The sequence below is a fragment of the Myodes glareolus genome, chromosome 9 (genome assembly GCF_982192425.1).
Source record: "Myodes glareolus chromosome 9, mMyoGla1.1, whole genome shotgun sequence".
NCBI lineage: Eukaryota > Metazoa > Chordata > Mammalia > Rodentia > Cricetidae > Myodes > Myodes glareolus.
Genome location: NC_142034.1, coordinates 97,399,386 through 97,424,660, shown reverse-complemented (window position 1 = coordinate 97,424,660; position 25,275 = coordinate 97,399,386). Strand labels below are relative to the sequence as shown.

Below are 25,275 nucleotides of genomic sequence, written 5' to 3'. Positions count from 1 at the left end.
CAGATCAGAGTTTCTGGTTGCTAGGACACCAGAGAACGTGGTCAAGTGGACACTCTTCCGAGAGGCCAGCGTGGGGTGGGCGCTCATAGGTGAGCCTCACCCATAGGTGTTCAGTTAATATTTGACGAGCACTTCAAGAGTGAAGAGCAGCCTTTCACTCAGGTTATGCAAGGCTTATGGTGCACAGGGAGGTGATGGCGAGGCAGCTTGCGCCTCGGAAGCTTCTGGAATCAGTACAGAATACGGTTTTCATGGAGTCATAAAGACCCAGGATTTAAAACAGAGGCCAAGAGAAGAGCTGAAGAATCAAGCTGGTGTCTGAACATCCCCAGAGACACCTCCTCCCCACCGTGCCAACACCACTCAGGCACTTTTTCCTGAAGACAGAGAAAGCAAGGAGGTGAGATCTTGCTATGTTCAAATGCTGCATGTTCTGGAAACCCGGGTGATAATGCCTCCTGAGTGTTGTGAGTCTAGGCGTGTGTAACGGGAATGTAGGCTGCATTCCCGGGCGTGGTGGTGCATGCCTTTAGCTCTAGCACTCAGGAAGCAAAGACAGCAAGTTTTAGAACAGCCAGGGCTACACAGACACAGAAGAACATTATCTTGGGGGAGAAAAAAAAGAAAAGAAAATATGTTGGGCTCCCTCCGTCCTTCTGGAGGTGGTTTAGTTGGGGTTCTCTGGGGAGAACAGGATGCCATGGTAGAGACACATGATAGGGCTTATGTGGTTACGGAGACTGAAGTCCCACGACACACTGCAAGCTGGAGACCCATGAACACAGGCACGGTAACTTAGGCCCAAAGACTTCATAAACAAGGAAGCCCAAGGTCAAAGGCCAAAGGCTTCCTGAGACCCTGGATATGGAAAGGCAGGCAGGAAGAAGGCAGCCCAGCTCCTGGACACAGATGGACATAGCTGCCCTTTCTTTGTATTTTGTTTTTATTCCTTATGTGTGTATGAGTTGGCTTACCTTCTCCCTGCTGATCTTGGAGAGCTGGTGGGCCAGCAAAGCCCTCAGAATCTGCCCGTCTCTGTCCCTGCTGCTGGCTGGAGTTAGACATAATGCCACAACGCCTCGTTTTCTGTCCCAGGCGCTAGGGATCCAGACTCAGAGCCACATTCTTACACAGCAAGCTCTTTGCCTCCCCACCACACACCTCTAATAGATGCCCCCAAGGTTCCCACTATGCATGGGATATAAAAATTCAAGTGCTAGCTAGGTGGTGGTGCCGCACGCCTTTAATCCCAGCACTCGGGAGGCAGAGGCAGGCGGATCTCTGTGAGTTCTAGTCCAGGACAGACAGAGAAACTGCCATTCAAAAACAAAACATAACAAAAAAGAATAAAATTTCAAGTGCCACCATGACATTTGGGTCACACATGGCCCTCGACTTCTCTTAAAAGAAACTGACTCACTTAGGGGTAAAGGATTCTTTTTGGTTAGCTATGCTCAGACTTGCCTGTCTCATCTTTGGGGTTCTCTTCTTAAATAATCTACCTCATCTTTTTTGTGGGAGGCTGGAGGGACATTACGCCCTAGTCTCCTCAAAGCCTGCTTCCCACATGCCTTCTGGTTCTGTTTGCACGCTCGTGAATCTGCGTGTCCTCACATGGCTATGAGTACATGTGACTAAAGACCCATGTCAATCATACGCAGTCAGTATCAGCAGCATTTGATTTTTGGCCTTCTTGCGTTATGGAGGGTGGGGGACAAAAAGAGACAGTACATCTAAATTTGTCCACTTACGGTTGGTTCCAAGTGGTCCTGGTGGAGAGGATTGAGTTTGTTCATTTAAGAATGTTTCTGCGGTCTACGCCTTGTGTTACAGTGGGAATTTAAGGGAGCGTTCTGGGCAAGGGAGGACAATGGGCATTGCAACTAGTTTGTAACAGAGCATGATAGGTGTTCCTGGGGCCTTACAAAGAATTAGGAGGTGTTCAAACACGTGTGGTCATCGGAGTCAGGCAAGGAACGCAGACATCATGGCCCTTTGGTTTTTGGAATTTTTAGCATCAGAACCTTTTCTTTTTTTGGTTTTCTGAGGCAAGGTTTCTCTATATAACAATCATGACTGTCCTGGAACTCGCTCTGTAGACCAGACTGGCCTCAAACTCATAGAGATCTGCCTGCCTCTGCTTCCCGAGTGCTGGGATTAAAGGTGTGCGCCACCACCAGCTGGCCATCTGAATCATTTCTGTGTCTGGTGATGCCTTAATTTTAACAGTCTTGGTGTGCTGCATCCTTACACAGCTCCAGGGATGGACTTGAAATAGGAACAGCCAGGGAATAAAAAAAAAAAAAAAAAAAAAAAAAAAAAGACAAACAGACAAACAGAAATGCAGGGATCAGACGGTCTGGGTTTTTGGATGGAAAGTCTACAGCACTCTGGAAGCTCAGGGTGTTTATAATAAAGCAGAATAGAGAGGTGGGGTTACTGTACACAACCAGACAAGGAGACACAGCAGTCACACATGGATAAACACGAGGTGGGTTTCATGCTGTGCGACTGAATCCGTGAAGCAGGTTTGCTAATCTTCAGAGTAGCAGTCTCAGCATCAGAGCATCTTCAGGCCGGAAACTTACTCCAAGAGAAAGCTGTAATGGCTGTTTTCTACACACAGGGACTAGAAGAGAAAGCTTTGCCATCCCTCTGGGCTTCATCCTTGAGGGTAAGGCTTTGCCGTTTCCCTCTGGGTCTTGATATGGCTGTGTCTGTATCTACAGCATGTACTTGGGACTTCATTTACTCAGGGCTTCTCCACTCTCCACATCTCCCCCTTTCTTGTTATCTTAGATGCTCAGGATGTGAAAGAACCAGTATTAGTACAAGACACCCCAAGACCCAGTTCTCAACACGAAGGAGATTTATTTGCTCTAGAGAGACATAGGGCAGGGAATAAGAGACAAAGACAGGAACTAGAGGATTAGAGAGAGGGGAAAGGAGCAAGGGGGAGAGGGAAGGGATATTTATCCCAGAGGGATAGAGAGGAGACAGATGTGGCCCTGTTACACCCAGATTGCAGAGTCCAAAGACCACTAAGGAGTCCAAATCCATATGCAAAAGTAAAGAGCCTTTTGGGGCTGGAGAGATGGCTCAGAGGTTAAGAGCACTGACTGCTCTTCCTGAGGTCCTGAGTTCAATTCCCAGCAACCACATGGTGGCTCACAACCATCTATAATGAGATCTGGTGCCCTCTTCGGGCTGCAAACATACAGACAGACAGAACACTGTATACATAATAAATAAATAAGGCGTTTTTAAAAAGTAAAGAGCCTTTATTCAAGCTCTAACTTGGACCCTCGGTGTAACCTGATGCAGCTGTACAAGATTGGAGAGCCTCGAGCTCAGTTGGGGTGGAGTTTTTGTTATAGCCGAGGTTAGGGTGAAGGGCCCTCTGAGTGACTGACATTTGTCTAGGGGGTGTCTTAGTGAAAAGGGATGGGTGTGTGCTGGGTTAAGGGACATCTGGTAATCCTATCTACAGTGGTTGGAAAGTTAGGTATTTCCTTTGGAGCATTAGGTAGTTTCCTCTTGGATGCTGATTCATCCTTTCCTGGGTGGTGCCTGGGCGGTCTCAGTTTGTGGTCTTTCCTGGAGTCAGGTGTTGCCTTAGGGTAAACCAAAAGTCAGGTCCACTTCTTTCTGGCTGGTCTCTACTGAGCCTGTCATGGCAGCGGAGTAGACAAGCTGCCCTGTGCCTTACAGCCCATAGGCAAATGGCAGTTTCTAAAGATAAAAGTGGAATCCCCATGTTAGGACAATGGAGGGAAGAAGGGTCAGTCAAAGAAACCTACTCTGGCTCTGAACCCAGAGCCAGTGAAAGAAACACTTTATTCCTGAACCCAGAATCAAAGAAAAAAAAATCCTGCCTCTGAAACCATAGCCAAAGAAATACACTTTGAACCAGTCAGTGAAAGAAATATGTCCTAGCTCCAAAATTAGAGGAAAAAAAAAAGCTAGTGAAAGAAAGAGTTTGGCACTGAAACCGGAGCCAACTCTGCCCCTGACCAACTAAACTAACCAATGCCTGAGCAGAAAATCTTCTCCCCGGGGAAAACTGCCCCCGAGAAGCCCTATGTAAGTCTCCCAGCCAGGTCAGTCGCAGTGGCGGTCCTTTAAGTCCTTCACTACCCTGGCAGAGGCGGCCACTCTCCAGGACTCCTCCTTCCCAAATAAATCTTTCTCAAAAGAGTCTTGGGTGAAGATCTTCATTTACCAGCACAGAACAGAAAAACCTGGCTGGAATGTCCCTTAGCGGGCTGAGCAGAAAAAATTAACAGCTTTCCACTGGAGCCAGAGGAGATTGCTACATTTCTGCAGTGGCTTCCCCTTTAGCAGAGTGTAGCAAAGTGGTGCATCTTGGGCTGCAGCAGAAGCAGATAGCTCTGCTAGAACGTTCCATCAGGGGAACAGAGCAGAGCTCAGCTGTAATGGCTCTTTCGAGAAGAGGAGCAGGATTGCTATATCCTGCAGGAAGACCATCCCCCACCACATCCCAGCTTCAGGTATAAACAAATCAGGATACCTTTCCCTCCAGGGCTGAGCTGTCCTATTGCGGCTCTACCCCTCCAAAGCTGTCCTATTGTGGCTCAAGGTATAACCTGGCTTCAATAAGTCAGGATACCTTTGCAGCTCCAGAACTGTAACACTCACACTTACAGATGAGTTTGTTTGGTTCATTGTTCTTTCATTTTGTTTTGTTTAAGATTTATTATGTATACATTGTTGTATCTGCATGTATGCCTGCAGGCCAAAAGTGGGCATCACATCCCATTACAGCTGGTTGTGAGCCACTATGTGGTTGCTGGGAATTGAATTCAGAACCTCTGGAAGAGCATCTAATGCTCTTCACCTCTGAGCCATCTCTTCAGCCCCAAGTTGGTTTGTTTTGATTGGGCATGTTAATTAAGGCAGCTAAAAGGGGGCTTTTGATTGCTGGACTTCAAAACTTTGATAGTTGAACCTTGTTAGTCAGCTTCAGAAGGAGAAGTGGCTGTAAGGGAATAGACCTTGGTGGCTAACTTTAGGAATATAATAATCTAAAGGTTAGCACATAAGAGTGAATGTGAATGGCAAGGCCTGCCAGAACCATGTTTGCCAGGCTCAGTCATACTAAGTCCCTTCAGGATGGTCTTCATGCTTATTCCAGGAGTAGTTCAATGCTTAACACCAGACTGCAAGGCTAAGAAGGAGGATCATAACAGCCAGTATGCCCATCAGAAAAAAAAAAAAAAAAAGGATTGTTTGAACAGGTTTAAGGGATTGGAGCCTTGAAGTTTGACAAAGCTTGCCAAGGATCCTTTCCATAACATTATCAGGAGAATCTGATCACAAGCCTTCTGCTTTCCCAGGATGTGCCCACATAATGACATAACTGGCCATACCCACAATATCGAGGCCTAACCGCCTAGGAGATGGGTCCCAATTAATTCCCAATTATCCTGTCGAAACTGCGGGGTTGTAGCACATGGAAGAGTTAAAGGGAGCTAATTGGGACTCCAGATGGTTAGAGCAGTACACCGCCCCAAAATGGAAGGACTCATTAGTATAAATAGGTGTGGAAGGATGTGACCAAGTCACTGAGTGGAAAAACATTCGCCCAGGAGGCTTCTCCCTTGACCATGTGACATTCAAGGCCACAGTTACCAGACACACAGACAGCATTTCCCCTCCCTCATAGTTCATAGTGTGTGTCTTCTCACCCTGAGGTAGGCGCTGTAGCCAGTGAGGTGGCTGTCTATCCCCTTGCCAACCTTCCACCCCCACCCGCAGCAGCTGCTTGGCAAGATCGCATTTGCTGCACCCTGCCAGGCTCTGGTGGGTCACGCTGTAGCTTGAAGGCCCACGCAGCTGCCCGAGCTGCCCACTCCGCACATCCACCCCTGTGTGCTGGTTGCTTTTTGCCAAGTGTGGAATGAAAGCAGTTAAGATGAAAACAAAAATGGCAACATGCTCAGACAACATGCTTGTGTATCCAAGCCTTCTCATATTTTTAAATTTATTTTTTTAAGTAGCCAAATTCACCACCCCCTTCCATAGAAACCAAGGGCAAGCACCCCGAATGCAGCCCAAGAAACCATGGCGGGGGGGGGGGGCTGGAGAGATGGCTCAGAGGTTAAGAGCACTGAATGTTCTTCCAGAGGTCCTGAGTTCAATTCCCAGCAATCACATGGTGGTGCACAACCATCTGTAATGAAATCCGGTGCCCTCTTCTGGCTTACAGGCATATATGCAGACAGAACACTGTAAATGAAAGAAAGAAAGAGAGAGAGAGAGAGAGAGAGAGAGAGAGAGAGAAACTATGAGGCAGCAATGGCCTCCACTTTACTTTCAAGTTTCAACATACTGATATACAATTCCATCTCTCTAGATTCCCATCTCAAAGCTCTCTTTCAAAGTTATTAACATACGCTTCCCTCCGTCTAGTTTCTACCCTTCCCAACACCTCACAGTGGGTGCTTACCACTCACTTCCCCCTTCCTTTATTTGTTCCTGTCTTCCTCTACTTTTGCTTATTGCCTCACTGTATTCTTTTATCTGTATAAGTTCTCTCAGGAGGGTTCCAACTTTCCCACCATGATGGACTGTACCTTCCAGCTGTGAGCCAAAACCAAACCAAAAGCCTTTCTAAAATACTCTGCTTTTTAAAATAACTTTCCCCTTTTATATTGAAAATAGATTCTTTTTCTCATACAATGCATCCTGATATAGTTTCCCCTCCCTCTACTCTCCTATTTCTCCCCCTCCTTCCCTCCCCTCAGTATCCACTCCCTTTCTGTCTCTCATTAGAGAAGAAAAGCACTCTAAAAGATAACAATAAAAAAATAACAAAGTAAAATACAACGATAAAGCGAAAACCATTCTCTTGAAGTTGGACAAGGCACCATGACAGAAGGAAAGGACTCTCAAGAGCAGGGAAGTGAGTCAGATGCCCACTCTGTTACAGTAACAGGAACATGCCTAAGAAACCCGAAGCATTGTGCTCCATGTTCACTGAGACGCTTGGTGCATAGACTAGCATGACTTTATAAATAAAGAAGGGCAGAGAGGAGCAAGGGGTCAGAAGTTCAAGGGCATCCTTGCCACACAGTGAATTTGAGGCCAGCCTAGGCTGCATGAGACCCTGTCTAAAAAGAAAGGGCTTAACTATTTTTTGTTCGTTGTTTCTTAGAAATTCATTCTCTTCTCTGTGAAATGGTTATAAACAGGCTGTCAAACTCGAAGGTAACCCCTTGTCTCTGTACCCTTAGGTGGATGCCCAACAGGAATATTCACGTGTAATGTAAGTCATTTGTGACCCCAGTGTGCATCGTGCCAGAAATCCTCACAAATACCCAGCAAAAGAAAACAGACAAACTGCCTTAGCAAGAGTCCTCAAGGGTGAGTGCTTGCTGCCAAGTGATGACTTGAGTTCAGTCCCTGGGTCCACATGGTAGACAGGGGAAACTGAGATGTTCTGCTCTCCATAATGCATGTGCCCACATGTGCCTCCACTCCATTAATAATGTAATGAACAGATGTGGCAATGGGAGGGAGAATTCATAACTGTGCCACAACATGAGCAGCTTCTGCAGCTATAAAAACAGGCAGAGGAAGCCATGTTTGGTCAAGTTCGCCCTGCTTGAATCCACTGCTATAAAATGTACAGACAGGAGCTGGGCGTGGTGGCACGTTTCTTTCATTCCAGTACTGGGAAGCAGAGGCAGGTGGATCTCTGTGAGTTTGAGACCAGCCTTGTGTATAGACTGAGTTCTAGGACAGCCAGAGCTACATAACAGAGAGGCCCTGTCTCAAAAAAAGGTACAAACATGGAGAGAACTAATCTTTGGTTTCAAAAGTCAGTGGGTGGTGGCCCTACGGCGACCTCGGGCTTGGAAGGGACTGTGATGCAGAGCTTGCAGAGACAGCCTGGGAAACTCACCAGGCTGACTGTACTTCTGACGGAAGCCTGTTCTCCGGCAAAGGTCTTAGGAAAGCTAAGCATGGTGGCACACACTTAGAATCCCAGGACTTGGAAAGCACAGACAGAACATTGCAAGTTCGAGGCTAGGCTCATTCTAGAGAGCATTCGAGACCAGTCTGAGCCTTATGTTCAGACCTTCTCAGAACACCAGTGGCTGGTGGTGTAGATGTCAGTGACAAGGTGCTTATCTAACACGTGCAAGCCCCTGAGCTGGATCATCAGCACTGCAAAACCAAAACGTCTGAGTATGACCACCAAGTGACGGATGGCAGAGTGTGGGCTCCGCATCTGCTGGCTCAGCTCGAGGGACTCCAGTGTCCTGTGCAGGGTGTAAGCAGAATTCTGCAAAGGACTAGCCTGGGTTCAACAACACTCCCTCCAGCTTGTGTGTGTTTACTCACATGCAGTTCTGGAGAGTAGCCTAGGTGATGAGGTCTACCCCAGACTAGAATCCTAAAACATGGATGCTGCAGGGCACTGGCCCTGAACGAGTGTGTTTGGTTTTTCTTTTTTCGTTTTCTTTTCTTTTTTTTTCTTTTTCCATTCAAATATTTACACTTCCTTCCCTTCTCCCAATCCCCTTGTGTTTGGCTTTTCAAGACAAGGTTTCTCTGTAGCTTTGGAGCCTGTCCTGGAACTAGCTCTTGTAGACCAGGCTGGCCTCGAACTCACAGAGATCCACCTGCCTCTGCCTTCTGATTGCTGGGATTAAAGGAATGTGCCACCACTGCCCGGCCTGAACATGTTCTTTAGCCACCTTCACCGACTGCCCTCCTCCATGTGTACTTGAGAGCCGGAGGCAAACATTTCTAGGTTCTCTGTTAAAATGAATGGAGGTGAATTTGCAAAGTGCTTGACTTAGTACCCAGTAACAGTGCTCAATGATACTAGTTGTGTTTCTCAAAATGAGCGTATGATTTTGCTGGAGGTTTTCAAGTCGAGCATAAACTCAATGGATGGCAAGAGAAAGCAGAGAATGCAGTTCAGGACGGAAAAGTACCTCCTGACTGTTCAGTCTGTGCCAGTGAACACCCTTCAATCAACTCGGGCAGCTGTGTTACAAAGTTTATATGCTGTAGGTGCCATCCAACGGACAGGAATGGGACCCAGGACTTTACTAGGCTGTGGGCCCATATTTCATATAAAAAAAATTTACAGGCAGGCTCACTGGCCACTAGGCAGCTGCAATCCTGTCAAACAAGCAAGTTAGCCACCTAACAAAGGCCAGGATGTATGGCTCCTTCTCCTTTGTTAAAAGGTAGATCGCCTGGGGAGAGGTGCTTTCCAAAGCTGGTGACTAAGTTGCAGGTGTTTCACTAGCCCCGCATATTAAGAGAATATTAATGAGTATCCACCTTGGTTTACCTGGGGCATAAAAGGTGTTTTGTATAATAAACGCAGGTAGATCTTCAGGATGGATGAAGCCTGAGATGTGCTTCCGTGATGACTGTGTGAATTGTGTCCTGTTATTTTCTCGCACCTCCGTACTGGTCAAGTTAAGGAAAGATAGTTTCTATGTTGGGGCCTATGGGCTCTGGCACTAGGCAAGTGCTCTACTTCAGGGGTGTATCCCAACCTTTCTAACTTACGTTGGAAAAAAAAAAAACAAGTGAATTGAACCTATTCTTAGGAGCTAGTGACTTCTGTTGGGATCGACGAACGGGGAAGGCCACAGCAGCAGGGTGATGGGCATGCTTTGTGCACCAACTTGGTACTGACTGCGCTAGTGACTGACGTTGAAGAAAACTTACCAAGCAACACTTCCTTTTTCTGTGCAGTGCAGCGCTGGAGATGGAGCCCATGTGCTTGTGCCTGCTAGATGAGGGCTCTAGTACTGAGCTGCAGCCTCAGGCCCACAGTGCACTCTGCTTCATGGAGCCTCGGTGTACAACTCAGGTTGATTGATTGATCGACTGTGACAAGGTCTCATTATGTAGTACAGATTGACCTTGAACTCCCAATCTTCCTGCCTGGTGCCCACGTGTGTGGGACTGCACATGGTTCATCAGGCTCTAATGTAAGTTCTGGTCTAGAAGGATCTAGAAGGATCTAACATACAGGGGCAGGAAGAAGGGACGTGGCCATGCCTCTTGTCGCTGCATTGAGAACTGGCTGTGGAGTTCCTCAGCCCTGATGTTCGTACCTTTGGGCTGTTTCTGTACCAGAGCCACTGCTGAACACGGATATTTGGGAAGAATCAGTCAGATGCTTCAGTGGGTCAGGCACGTGCTGTGTAGCCTGACAACCTGGGTTTGCTCTCTAGAAGTCACATGGTATAAGGAGAGAATGGACCTCTCACAGGTTGTTCTTCAGCCAAAACACGAATCCCTTTAATCCCGGCACTTGGAAGGCAGAGGCGGATGGATCTCGGTGAGTTCAAGACCAGCCTGGTCTACAAACTGAGTTCCAGGACAGCCAAGGCTACACAGAGAAACCAGAAACCAAAACCCATAACAAAACAAATCAAACTCAAATGGACCAGTAGAGTCTCTTTCCCTTTGAAACCAGCGAGGTATCCTCATCCACATAGCTCTCAGCACTGTCCTCAAATCTTCCAAGTTCTCACAAGAGGTCACCGAACTTTGAACATTCTACAGCATTTCTAGCCCAAAGTTCCAACATCCTTCCACAATCCTCCCCAAAATAACACGGTCAGGTCTGTCACAGCAAGAACCCATGCTGGTCTCTCAAAGGATCTGGGTTTGGGTCCCAGCACCCACATGGTGGCTCACAACCAGCTGTTACTCTGGCTCTAGAGGCTCTGATGCATTTTACTGACTTCCAGGTGTACTACATGCATGTGGTGCACAGATGCACATGTAGGGAAATACCCACACATGTAAAAATAAGTCTTTAAAAAGAGAAGCCTCCCTGGCTCTGGGCCCCAACATAGACATTTTCTGTAAATGACTTCTTTCACTAAGCATAGCATTTTGAGTGTCATCAATGTTGTAGCCTATATCAGACCTCATTTCTTTTTATCGCCCATGTTTTGTTATACATTTATCATTGTATTGTATGGGAGGAAGCACCACAGCAGTTGCCTGTAGAATGAAATAAGTTCAGTTCTGATTACAACAAAGAAAGGCAAGGATTTATATCTAGTGTGTGTGGGGGGGTGGAGGTGATGGAGGTGATAGTGGAGGTGATGGTGGAGGTAATAGAGGTGGTGGTGGAGGTAGTGGAGGTGGTGGTGGCGGTGGCAGAGGTCATGGAGGTGGCAGAGGTGGTAGTGGTGGTTGTTAGAGGTGGTGATGGAGGTGGTGGTAGAGGTGGTAGAGGTGGTGGTGATGGAGGTGGTGGTAGAGGTGGTGGTGGAGGTAATGGAGGTGGTGATGGCGGTGGCAAAGGTCGTGGAGTGGCAGAGGTGGTAGTGGTGGTTGTTAGAGGTGGTGATGGAGGTGGTGGTAGAGGTGGTAGAGGTGGTGGTAGTGGAGGTGGTGATAGTGGTAGAGGTGGTGGTGGAGTTGGTGGTGGTGGAGGTGGTTATGGTGGTGGAGGTGGTAGAGGTGGTGGTGGTGGTGGTGGTGAAAATTACAGAGAGGGCAGGTTAACTAACTCTTGGGTAAACCAACCTAATGAGATTCTTACTGAAGGCAGGCAGGGTGACCTAACATAAGCTGGGAGTAAGGGTTCAGTCAGATACTGAGGATGGAAATTTACCTGATACGATTCCTGCCTGGACAGGACAACTTCAAGACATGGTAGTGCTGTGCCTGCATCAGAGATCCCCAAACAAGACCACCATAGAGCCCATATCTGATGTAAACACACTGGTTTTATTGATTACAAGTTAGCTAACTCAGACCATAATCCATCACTCTGACACACAGTTGACAGGGGAGAACAGCCTCGAGGCTTCAGGGTAAGGGGATTTTAAAGGGAAAAACTGCAAGCATGGTGGCACAAGTCTTGGTGTTTCACGATTGGGTAAAAATATATAACTTTTGAATTTGTTGGTTGGGGTATAGAGGAATTTCAAAACAGAGCAGACAAGAATTTCAAAACAGCATTAAACAGATACTTACAAGGACATTGAAGCAAGCAGATGTTGTTTGGACACCCTGGTGTGTCACTCTGACCAGGATTGTCACAGTTTCTTGGGAATGCTTATGCCTTTGCTGGGATGCATTCACCCACCCCCTCCCCTTAGTGAGGTCCTTTCTAAAATGAAGTTCTTTCTCAAAATGGAGTTTGTTCTTCTTCATTAGAGGCTGGGTGATGGTGATGGATGGCTTTAGTTGAAAAACAAAACAGAAACACCCCGCAAAAAAAAACTCAAATAGATGAACAAATAAATCAGTAAAAGAGGCTGCAGGTGTTCAAAAGTCAAGGTCCAGTTGGGGAGAGGATCCAGAAAAGACTGACTCAATTTTTGTCAGAATATGTTGGCTTACTTTCTACCACATATGAACATTCATATCATGAACATTTGCACACATTTTTTTGAGGATCTGTACTGTATGAACCCCTTCAGTCAATGACCTTTGGGATGCTGGCCCACATTGGGCATGATCTTGTGCACTAAAAAATGCAGACGTAGGGCATGCACGAGCCCCTAGGCTGCTGGATTTGGTTCCAGTTCCTACAGCACACAAAGGTTTGCAGATCATTATTCTGTGAGTTTACTTCCAGATAAATAAACCTTTATTATACTCCACTCTGCGCTAGTGTGGAACTATTTTAAATTGCAACAGATTGGTGCCCAAAAAGCACAAATTAGGAGAGATCTATTGTGGAATCATTGACTTTCAAAGGTTGCTAGGAGACATTTCCAAGGAGACATTTCCAATCTATGACCCGCTTCTGAGTTAACATTCAATCTAATGATTCATATAAACAAAATCATAGATGGAATTTTTTAGAAGAGATTAATAACAACTATCCCAAAAGTTATAGAATTAACCTTATAAAGAGAACTAATTGGATCCTTCCCCATACTGTATGTGACACACCAATAACTGGAACCCATAGGGACCATACTGATGCAAATGAATTAGGAAAGGCAGGTCACAAAACAGAAGATTTAAGCAAGGTGGAACAAAGTCCATATAACTTGGTCCAAGAGTCAGAATTACATGCTATTTTCATGGTACTAAAGGATTTCATAGAATCTCTCAATATAGTTACTAATTTTCAATATGTTGAAAGAGTTGTTTTGCATATTAAAACTGCTGAATTTATACCAAATGATACAGAACTGACTTCATTATTTATTCAGGTTCAAGATATTCAGGTTCAGGGAACAGGCTTTGTCCCATATGCATAACATACATCCAATCCTATATGGGCCTGCCTGGTCCTCTAGTACAGGTAATGCAGAAATTGATATATTGTTGATTGGAAATGTGCTGAAGGGCTCATAATTTTACAAAAAACATCATTTCACTAGCAAAGGTTTAAAAAAGAAGTTTTCTATTACATAGAAACAAGCTAAGGAGATTAGAAAGAAATGTCCTACTGTTCTTTATATAATCAAACACTACTACCTGCAGGAAGTAACCCAAAGGACACTCAAAGAAATGAATTCTGGCAGATGGATCGGTTCCACTTCATTGAATTTGGAAAATTAAAATATGCATACCACACCATTAACACCTATTCAGGTTTTCAATAGGCAACTGCTTTGAGTTTGGAAAAGGCTGATTCGGTAATCACATATTTATTAGAAGCTATGGCCATCATGGGTATGCCTATACAAATAAAGACAGAAATGGTCTAGCATATGTCTCTAAGAAAATGAAACAGTTTTTTGCTTATTATAATATAAAGCATATTGCCCAATGGTAGTAGTATAAACCTTTAATCCGAGTACTTGGGAAGAAGAGGAAGGTAAATCTCTGTGAGTTCAAAGCCACACTGGTCTACAGAGCAACTATAAAGCATATCACAGGTATGACTTGTAGGACCAATCCTACAGGTCAGGCAGTTATAGAAAGATCAAATCGAACTATAAAGTATATGTTAAACAAACAGAAATGGATGGAAATCCTCTGCAGGGTATTCACTACCTGAACATGTATATATCTCTACTTCTCAGTATAATAAGAGTCGCAACTCACTTAAAAATCAAAACTGGCTTTGGAGTTAGACAATTGGTGCAGGACAATTCTGTATTCTGTCAATTATGTTTTAAATAAACACTGATTGGCCAGTAGCCAGACAGGAAGTATAGGCGGGACAAAGAGACAGAAAGCAGAGGCAGGTCAATGAGAACAGGAGAATTCTGGGAAGGTGGAAGCCCATTCCTCTGCAGTCCTGCCCAGACACTGAAGAAGCAGGATGTGACCTGCCCTGCTGAAAAAGGTACTGAGTCATGTGGCTAACATAGATAAGAATAATAGGTTAATATAAATTCTAAGAGTTAATAAGAAGCCTGAGCTAATGGGCCAACCAGTTTTTATAGCTTATGTAGACCTTCTGTGTGATTCTTTGGGACCTAATGACTGTGGGAACCAGGTAGGACAGAAACCCCAACAAGCAGGCCTCCTGTTACAGACAATGGCTATCCTTATCTAAAGCTAAGCATGTTGTAAAAAGAAAAATTCCGAGTTTCTGTTTCATATCAGGAGTTATCTGGTATGGGACAGAAAGAAGAAAGAATTTAGGAAAAGTTTTACTATGGTAACTTTCATTGAATATACTTCTATATAAATAATATTTAAGTTTTCCACAATTAACAATAAATTTTCCTGCAGTAATCTTTGAAGTCTCCAGGAAGAAGATGGGCCCCACAATAACAATTCTACCTGATTGATGTCATAAAGCTGACAGCACCACTTTAAGATTAGTTTTGGGTTACAAGCTGCTCAAGGTGATTCCAACTTGGCTAGCTGACATAGTGTACCTTCTTACAACATTCTGGCCAGAACTTCAAATAAGAAGTTCAGAAATAACCCAACCAACTACTCAGAGATCATCTGCAATTGTACCAGAAACTTAACTATCATTTTAGTTTTTATAGGATCCCATAGAAATAACATTGCCTTCATAACAGCTGGAAGTAATTCTATAAGACTATGTCCCCTCTCCCAACCAAGTTTGTCCTCAGGGTTAGGTCCTGTGGGAACTCCTTCAGCCAATAGCCTTTAAGATACTATTAAATACTTGGGCATACTATTAAATGCGACTTGGGCATAGTCTCTTATACTATAATGCAGACATAAAACTTGCACATGCACTCTCTCTCAGCTGCTGGATTCGGTTCTTATTCCCCACTTGTGCAGAGAACTGTGATCTGTGAGTCTATCTCTAAATAAAAAACCCTTTATGATATTCAATTCTGAACTAGACTACTTTATAGCATCCATCCACATCTGGTGTGCCAACATGGGCTGACTACATCCACATAAAACCTGAGAGAGCTTGGAAAGGAATTATAGATAGAAAAGAACAGAGTTTAGTGCAGCTTCTTGGCAGCTGCATTTTACCCCAGATGTGCTGTTTGCTAGCAGTGAGTAGTGGTGCTGTGACTCCTTTAAGAGAGGTCTTCCTGATTCAGCTTTGGCAGAAAAAAAAAGCCCATGCAGCTTCTTTAAGAAATGGTAGCTTCCTGGTTCTTGCTAGTTGCACGAACAGCTCTGGCTCTTTCAGGAGGCTAAGCACTTAAATGGAGTCTGTGAGCAGCATGTTACAAATTGCTGAATGGTGACATAGACTATGATCTTGGAGCCAGGGCAGTGTGCACAGCTCTCAGAGGCAGTGAACATACCTCTGCCGTGTTGGACTGGATGGAGCCAACAGGCAGGGCCCTGGAGTTGGTCCTAGCCATGCCTACTTAGCATTTAAAAGGAAAAATGTACTCTTTGTCAAAAAATAATTACAGATACACAATAAAGACAGATTCAGAAAAAAAAAAAGACCTCTAAATGGGTCACAGTATTGGATAAATGTACATAGGCTTGAGACAGAGAGGAAAAAGAGAATAGACAGATATAATATAAAAGAGTACAGACAGTCATAAGTTAAAGGAGTAAAGATGATAAAATAAATATCAAACTTATAAAAAATAAGAGTAAGAAAAATAAGCCACGTAAAGATGGAATATATACACAGAGTCTGGATTATGTATACTATTGTGCTTTCTTTGAATTTTTTGCCTGTGAATAAGCTAAATACAGAGAAACATTTCATTGTATGGGCTGCTAAACTAAACCAACATATACATTTTAAAGGTATCTTGACTTCAAAATTTGGGTCTGATGGTATGTTGCTTTAAAAAGGAGGCTCTGCTTTTGTTTTCAGAGGATAGAAATCTGTGGATTCCTTTCTGGTTAATATGGTTTGACCAAACAAGAGCCCCTGAAGCAATGGCCCAGATGGTCCAATATCCATGACAGCTTCAGGACTGCTGGCTGAAATGGACCTATCACACAGGATACCCCATAAAAGACCTGATTAACAGTGCCCAAATCAGCAAGAAGTAGTCTAGAGAACAATGCCCAGATTCCCTAAATGTTTGTAAATGTTTGTTTACCTTTAAAGGGGGATATGCTATGGAGATGAATTCTTTGATTTGGTATGGACCTTGGTTTATTGATACAAATTTAAGGTCAATTTTGTTATATGTATACTTCTACTCTTGATTAAAGTATTTTGTTTGTGCAGCTCATTTAAAAATGTAATGCAGTTTTAAAATACAGATTAATAGATAGTCATTTGTAAACTTGTAATAGTCAAACTTATAATCATGTTAGTTAGGTTTTCTAGATGTATAGAGATATATTTCAGATGGACAGGTATTCTTCAAATCTTTCAAAGACTTAACAGAATGTGGCATTTGAACTGTTTTAAGAACTTAGGACTTTTCATGACAGTGAGACACATCAGCTCCTGGCAGCACAATCTACTTCAAGAGGAAGATAGGCATTGAAGAGGCTCCTTAAGGAGTTCATTAACCATTTGGGCAAAAAAATTGCTCTTGCCTGGACTGCTTGATTGGTATGCTGTATGAAGTGAACATGCAGGACCCACAAAAAAAAAAAAAAAGACTGCTGAACTTGCCTAAAGAAGGTGAGACAGTCCTGCAGTGTTCCTGTTTCATAGAAGAGTCTGCCAGTCATTCTTTATGACACAGAAAAAAGTGACTGACAAATTGCCAATACAGGCAGAACTGTCTTTTAAGTTTCCTGCTTCATGGAAAAGTTGGGCAGATACTATGGGCCGGTAGGCTGAAGATGGGTGCCCCAACATTACAGAACTTTGGATGCTCTTTTTCATGGTGCCTCCTAGGTGGTCGGCTGTATGAAGATGAAGCTGAATATCTTCTTCCCTGCCACTGGCTATCAGAAACTCGTCAAAGAGGACGATGAACGCAATTCTCAGACATTCTAGGAGAAGCGCATGGCCACAGAAGTAGCTGCTGTTGCTCTGGGTGAAGAGTGGAGGGATTATGTGGTCTGAATCAGTGGCGGCAATGACAAACAAGATTTTTCCATGAGACAAGATATGTTAACCCATGGCAGAATGTGCCTGCTGTTGAGTAAGGGCCATTCTTGTTATAGACCAAGGAGAACTAGAGAGAGGAAACCCAAGTCTGTCTGAGTATGCATTGTGAATGCCAATCTGAGTGTTCTCAACTTGGTTACTGTAAAAAGAGAGAGAGAGAGAGAGAGAGAGAGAGAGAGAGAGAGAGAGAGAGAAAGAAAGATATTCCTGGACTGACAGATACTACTGTGCCTCGTTGGTTGGAACCTAAAAGAGCTAGCAGAATCCGAAAGCTTTTTAATCTATCTAAAGATGATGATGTCTGCCAGTATGTTGTCAGAAAACCTTTAAACAAAGAAGGTAAGAAGCCAAGGACCGGGGGCTGGAGAGATGGCTCAGTGGTTAAGAGCACTGTCTGCTCTTCCAAAGGTCCTGAGTTCAATTCCCGGCAACCACATGGTGGCTCACAACCATCTGTAATGAGGTCTGGCACCCTCTTCTGGCCTACAGACATACAGACAGAATATTGTATACATAATAAATAAATAAATAAATAAATAAAGAAGCCAAGGACCAAGGCACCCAAGATTCTGCATTTTATGACTCTACATGTCCTGCAACACAAACACCAGCGTATTGCTCTGAAGAAGCAACGAACAAAGAAAAACAAGGAGTAGGCTGCAGAATATGCTAAACTTTTGGCCAAGAGAATGAAGGAAGCCAGAGAAAAGCGCCAGGAACAGAGTGCCAAGAGGCGAAGGCTGTCCTCTCTGAGAGCTTCTACTTCTAAGTCTGAGTCCAGTAAAAAAAATAAGTCTTTAAAGATAACAAATAAATGATCAGACCTTGAAAAGAAAAATAAAACAAACAAATAAAAAAAGAACTTTGGATGACTGTCCAGGCAGCAAGATGTCTCTGTCAATTCTAGAGTTTTGGAAGTTGCTTACAATGCACTTCCTGTTAACTTAGGTAACATCATATCCTTCTGGAGTCTTTGATGGAGTTGAAGAACAGATAATTATAGTTATCCTTTTCTTATTTATTATAAAGATAGATTAGATATAAAACTTTAGACTCACAAAGATAAGTGATAGAGTATTGTGGCGAGCATTCCACGCCACGGGGTCTGCATCACCACCCACCTGGTATGGACCATGACTCCATACCTTACACGAGCTGGATAAAGTCCTAGGGGTTAAACACAAGACGCACAACACAGATAGTTCAAGTCATTCTCCAGGGAGAGAATGCCCGTTTATTCAAACTTAATCCGGGGTTAAAATACCCTTTGACCCCAGTAAAGGAAACCCCTCCCAGCCAGAGGGGGATGGGGAAGCTGGCGCCGAGCTGTGAGGAGTGTAGGGCAGTGTCAGGCAGGTTGAAGGGATCTTGGCGCCTGGGCTCTCCCAGGCAGGTTGAGAAATTACCATTTTAAAGTCATATAGGGCCCTAGGCTATTATACCAGGCTATAGCAGAACAAGCATGGAACTTAGCAGGAAGCTTTAGCTGATTGACAAAACAGTCCTTGATTTGCATCCCAGGGAGCAAAGGAAGGCCCGGGCCTTACAGAGTATTTCCTTACTTTGCCAAATGTAAATGGACTAAATATTGTAACTATAATTCTTGCTTGATAACTGTTTTGTTGTATGTAATCTTGCTATGTTAAAGTTAAAACCTTCCTTAATTTAGACAGAAAAGAGGAGGTGATGTGGAATTCCCCTCTGTATGCTGTGAATGTGTTTTGTTACCATTGGTTAATGAATAAAGCTGCTTTTGCTTACTGGCAGGGCAGAACACAATAAGGTGGGAATTCCAAGCAGAGATAGAGGAGAAAGTAGGCGGAGTCAAGGTGATGCCATGTAGCCCCTGAAGGAAACAGATGCTAGGAACCTTATCAGTAAATCACAAGCCTTGTGGTAAAATACAAAATAATAGTAATGGATTAATTTAAGATGTAAGAGTTAGCGTGTATGTATTTTTCTACCTCTGCTTAATATATTTTGTATACTGATGCAATTTCAGGATATACTTATCATATTGTACTATACATTTTTACCTCCGTTCAAGATACTTATACATTGTTTACATTTGAAGGTCATTGTCCTCATTTGCTGCACAGTTGTTTAGATTGTTTAATATTTTAATATGAAGCCTTAGTCTTTGAGCTATATAGGTATTAAGAATTACAGGTCAAGCCCAGCATGCCCCTCTGCGGGCCCTACCGGCTGCGACTCCGGGCTTGGCCCCGCCCTAGCTCGGCAGTGGTGTACTGGGAGCGTGGAGGCTGTAGTCACGGTGGTACCCGCGGGGACCAAGGAGGGAATGAGTGAAGAGGAGCAGGGCTCAGGCACTACCACAGGCTGCGGGCTGCCCAGCCCGTAGAGCAAATGCTGGCTGCCAACCCAGGCAAGACCCCGATCAGTCTTATTCAGGAGAATAGGAAAGACGCCCGTGTACGACCTTCTCAAAGCCGAGGGCCAAGCCCATCAGCCTAATTTCACCTTCCGGGTCACCGTTGGCGACACCAGCTGCACTGGTCAGGGCCCCAGCAAGAAGGCAGCCAAGCACAAGGCAGCTGAGGTGGCCCTCAAACACCTCAAAGGGGGGAGCATGCTGGAGCCAGCCCTGGAGGAAAGCAGTTCTTTTTCTCTTCTAGATCCCTCACCGCTTGAGGACGCACCTGTCATTGCTGCAGAAGTTGTCGCTCCTGTTCCATCTGCTCTACTAACCAGGAGCCCTTCCATGGAGATGCAGCCCCCTGTCTCCCCACAGCAGTGCTCTGCTGGTGCTCTGCAGGAGCTCGTGGTACAAAAAGGCTGGCGTTTGCCAGAGTACATGGTGACCCAGGAGTCTGGGCCTGCTCACCGTAAAGAATTCACCGTGACCTGCCGGGTGGAACGCTTCGTTGAGATTGGCAGTGGCACATCCAAAAAGCCGACAAAACGTAACGCAGCAGCTAAAATGCTGCTTCGAATGCACACAGTTCCTCTGGATGCCCGGGATGGCAACGAGGCAGAACCTGATGACGATCACTTCTCCATTGGCGTGAGCTCCCGCCTGGATGGGCTTCGGAACCGGGGGCTAGGCTGCACCTGGGATTCCCTGCGCAATTCTGTGGGAGAGAAGATTCTGTCCCTTTGTAGCTGCTCTGTGGGCTCTCTAGGGACTCTGGGCTCTGCCTGCTGCAGTGTCCTCAATGAGCTCTCTGAGGAGCAGGCTTTCCATGTCAGCTACCTGGACATTGAAGAACTGAACTTGAGTGGGCTCTGCCAGTGCCTAGTGGAGCTGTCCACCCAGTCAGCCACTGTGTGTCATGGTTCTGCAACTACCAGGAAGGCAGCCCGAGGTGAGGCTGCTCGCTGCTCCCTTCAGTACCTCAGGATCATGGCAGGTAGCAAGTAGCACCCTGGCTGCAGTGATGGATGTGCACCTTTTACCTCTTGCTGCTCCTGACCCTGGCCTCATGCATCAGCATAGTTCTGAAACCCTCCAGCCATCTCTACCTCTGGCACAGATTGCCTGCCTTGAGACTGAGGAAGGCATAGGCAAGCGAGGGCCCCAGCCAGCACAGGATTTGCTCTCATTCTATGGATGACAAATGAAAAGTAAATTGGAATTCTAATGGATTCTAGAATAAATGCTGCTCATCGGCTTCCTAAAAAAAAAAAAAAAAGAATTACAGGTCAATAGTCATCCATGTTTGTCATACTTATATTTAATCAGGTTCTTTAGATGCATAGAGATTATATTTCACATAGGTTGGTAATCTTCATCCAGTTCAAAGAACTGTAGAATATGGTATTTAAACAACCTAGGATTCTGTTGATGTGATACACGATTGTTCCTGGCAGCACTGATCTATTCCAGAGAGAATGTTGACCACTGAAAACACTCCACTTGGAGCTTGTTTTCTTTGCACTGGTCTTTGGGTAAAGAACTGCTCCTGCCTTGACCACTGACAAAATGCATGGTGTTCAGACCGGACAAGTAGGATACAAACAAAAAGACTGCCAAACCTTGCCAAGACAGGGTAAGATGGTTTTGAAAATTTTCCTGCCTCTGAAAATGGTCTGTCAGTTACTCTAGGCCTTAGCCAAAGTTGTTTGCCCCAACGTTGCAAGTGAGACTTTGGGTGATTGCTCAGGTAGCCACTTGTCTCATGTCTGTTATTTCCTGTACCTTTTGGAAGTTGCATGATTGCATTTCCTGTTTACCCAAGTAATATTATTTCCCTTCTCAGGTCTTTTATGGGGTTGAAGACTAGATAGTCATAGTTACTTTCCTCTCAGGACTTAGCCAAGCCATTTCCAATATAAGACTTAGACTCCTTAGGACAGGATAACTATTGAAACATTTAGTATATGTTTCTTGCTTGATGTTGTTCATGCTGGTTGTAATTCTAATTTTTATACTTGATATTTGTTCTTATTGTATATAGTTTCATATTGGGCTTGGACCTTTCTTATTTTGACAAAAAGCGGAGATGCTGTGGAAACTCCTTCAGCCAATGGCCTCTTGGATCCTGACCCACTTTGGGTGTGATCTTGTGTACTATAAATGCAGACATAGGGGTATGAGAAAGTCCCTTGGCTGCTAAATTCATTCCCAGTATCTAGAGCATGCAAAGGACTGAGGATCACTATTCTGTGAGTTTACCCCCAGATAAATAAATCTGTTTTATACTCCACTCTGGGCTAGTGTGTAACTATTTTAAATTGTAGCAGATCTGTGTTCTCAGTTCTTTGTGGACTATTCCTGGGAGTGGAACTGCAAGGTTCTTGAGTTTATGACTAATGTTTTGTTTGTTTGAGATAGTGTCTCACTATGCAATGACAGCCGGCCTAGAATATACTAATCATATGACCACCACACCCATTGTGATTAATCTTTCAAGGAACATTTGCTGTTGGGAGCCACCTGGAGGCACAGGTTGGTCCTGCAGTTTGGAGGTATACCTGGCTTAGCCATGTGGGGCTGAGCACCCTTGCCTGCACATGCTCAGAACAGCAGAGTGGCATTAACCAATCAGGACAGCGTTCAAGCCTCTCCACCGTTTAAAAGCAGCTGCCTCGGGGCCCAACGCTCTCTCTCTAAGCTTTCTCTCGTCCCTGCTCTATCTTCCCTTCCCCCAATTTTCCTCAAGGGAATGCTCCAAATAAAGATGTGACCAGGGAAGGAATTCTCGTTTTTGGTGGCGTTCATTCCTGCTGGTCAGGATGCGCCACTCAACTGGTGCTCGAAATCCCGGGACGCTGAGGGACCCTGACAACTACGCCGGGGGACCCTGAGAAGGAAGTGCCCAGCAACGTGCTGACAGCCCGGGAGAAAAAGCCGAAATCAGACACCAGGACACAGAGAGCCGTGAATTTCAGAACTCTGAACACGTGGAGCGGTGAGTGACGTCAGTTAAATCCTCCAGAAAGGGGAGGAAAAAGAATTTCAAAGTATAGGCCTAAAAAGAAAAGAAAATACAAAAAAAATCAAAGTTAAGGTATCTGAAAGAAGGTACAGAAAGCAACGGGGAAGAAAAATCCCTTAAGTTCAGTGCAGGAGGAGTGTGAACAGCAGCAAAAAAGGCGAGGTAACTAAGGCGGGACAATGAGGACGATGGGGTACGGGAGACCGCGGCTTCCGCTCCCTTTCCGTCCACCTCCGTACTCGCTGTTAGAGACTCGGGGCAACAGTCTCGTAGGGAGGCGAGTTTGATCGTGTTCGAAGACTGCCTTTCCTGTTCTTAAAGAGCCACAGAGCTTTTGGAGGTGATTTTTCGCCTAATTTTGATGAGAGAGCTCAGTCTCTGGCTCTCACGTACAGAAATTTTGATTGAGGAAATGGGCTGGCACGGTGGTGCACACCTTTAATCCCAGCTACTCAGGAGGGAGACGCAAAATTGCACTGGAGAGTGCTAGCTCGTTCGGGAGGCGTGGCCATGCTAACCAGTTGCTGGCGGGGAGTTTGCTGGAGGCCTACGAAAAGCCAGGTCGCTGTGGCGACGGGTGGGCTAAAGTCCGTGTGACATCAGAGGCTATATGTCCCGTCCTTCTGGCGGGGCTATGGTTTTTGGAGGACTTTTTCAGCACCTGAGCGGACTTGCACTGACTGAGGCGGAAGCTGCGTGGTGAGCAGCAGCGCCGCTTAAGACCTAAAGACGGAGACCCCTGGGAAGGTCTGAGACTGGGGCCCCCGCGGCCCTAACCGGGCCCTCCACGGGTGGGCGGATGCCCCCCCCTCGCTGGAGCTTGGAAAAGACTCACGGCCGGCGGTGCGAGTTCGATGCCTGAGGTGAGGCAGGGCGCACAGGATAAACCGGCGAGCCCGTGCACGGCCCGGGGCGGAGCCATGCCTTTGGGCCATGCGGAGCGCGCCACGGTGGGCCGCGCCTCAGAGGCGGAGCTGCTGCTGCCTCCGCTCACAGCCAAGGTCGCCAAAAATTCAGTCAGATAAAAACATTTATCCCCCAAAAATTCACAACGTCCCTTTGTCAGCAGGAAGTAGTCAGATCGATTGCCGACGCCCATTCTCCCTCAAAGAACTGGTCGTAATTATCATAATAAAGGCGTGTCTACCTGGTTACCGTATCCTAGGTAACAAAGGCGGACCTTTTGCCTGAGGCAATGGGTGGAATAAAACAATGCTACCTAGAGGTTTTTTCATCTGAATAGGGGAGCTGAAGAGATGGCTCAGAGGTTAAGAGCACTGATTGCTCTTCCAAAGGTCATGAGTTCAATTCCCAGTGACAACTGTTTTGGTGTTAGACAATAGAGGGGGATTACCAGTGACAGCTTCCCCCAGAGAAAGGATTTCTCTTGCATTCTTTACATTTAATTTTTAATTCAAAATTTTGCTGATACAGGCAAACAAGATTTGCTCTTTGAAACGGAGACATACAAATCTCTAAGTTCAAAACCAGCCTACTTCCAGTACTGATTGTGCTGAATTTTTACACTGAGAGTTTTTAATACTCTTAAATGTTAATTTGGGAGGAGAGTTTTGTTTATGTTTTTCTAGGAATGCTGACATACATCTGGATGCCAGCGAGACTGACAAGAGAAATAAAGAAGAAAGATGATCCAGTGGATGCTGAGTGTCCTGCTGTGGAAGATTCGTGCGGAGGCAGCAGAGATGACCTTCTGGGCGGTGCCAAGAGCAGCTGTTTCACACCATCGACTTGAGCAGCACCCTGTTCAACCTCTTATCTCTTACTCTATTTTGCCTTTTCCTTCCTTAGGAATGGGTGGGAGCAGAGATGTTCTTGGCATGCTGTGTCTAGGTGGAAGTGCTGTATGTCTTTGATTGGTGTGCTACCTGCTAGCCCAAGTGAGGTGGGACAAGGTCTTTGTGACACAGGCCTTGGCAGTCTTGGATTTGTGTATCCTCACCCCAAGTTTGACTCTCAGCTTCAAAAGAGCTCATAGGCAATTAGCCATGCATAGCCTTAGCACCCTCTAGGGACCAGATAGTCCCACAAGCACGGAGGAAGGTATGCATTGGCAGAGGGTATGTCTTGTTTTTCTTTTCTTTAATCGGTCCACACATCATGAGGTGGGGACCAGATTGGAAAATAGTTTTGCCTTATTGCTCTTAAAGACATTAATAGGGGGAGCTGTTGGGAGCCACCTGGAGGCATAGGTTGGTCCTGCAGTTTGGAGGTATACCTGGCTTAGCCATGTGGGGCTGAGCACCCTTGCCTGCACATGCTCAGAACAGCAGAGTGGCATTAACCAATCAGGACAGCGTTCAAGCCTCTCCACCGTTTAAAAGCAGCTGCCTCGGGGCCCAACGCTCTCTCTCTAAGCTTTCTCTCGACCCTGCTCTATCTTCCCTTCCCCCAATTTTCCTCAAGGGAATGCTCCAAATAAAGATGTGACCAGGGAAGGAA

General features: G+C 45.3%; 2 pseudogenes across 2 annotated transcripts; both read left to right on the top strand.

Annotated features, from left to right (window-relative positions):
• Positions 1–113: 113 nt before the first annotated feature.
• LOC125399806 (RISC-loading complex subunit TARBP2 pseudogene) lies at positions 114–25,275 on the top strand (annotated as a pseudogene). Of its 2 annotated transcripts, XR_015738927.1 has the most exons (3): positions 114–400; positions 7,257–7,386; positions 20,053–25,275. The product of XR_015738927.1 is annotated as an RISC-loading complex subunit TARBP2 pseudogene, transcript variant X1 (transcript). The 2 variants fall into 2 exon arrangements; XR_015738928.1 differs by lacking the exons at positions 114–400; positions 7,257–7,386 and having other exon boundaries at positions 19,804–25,275.
• LOC148121049 (Nuclear RNase P) lies at positions 23,527–23,707 on the top strand (annotated as a pseudogene).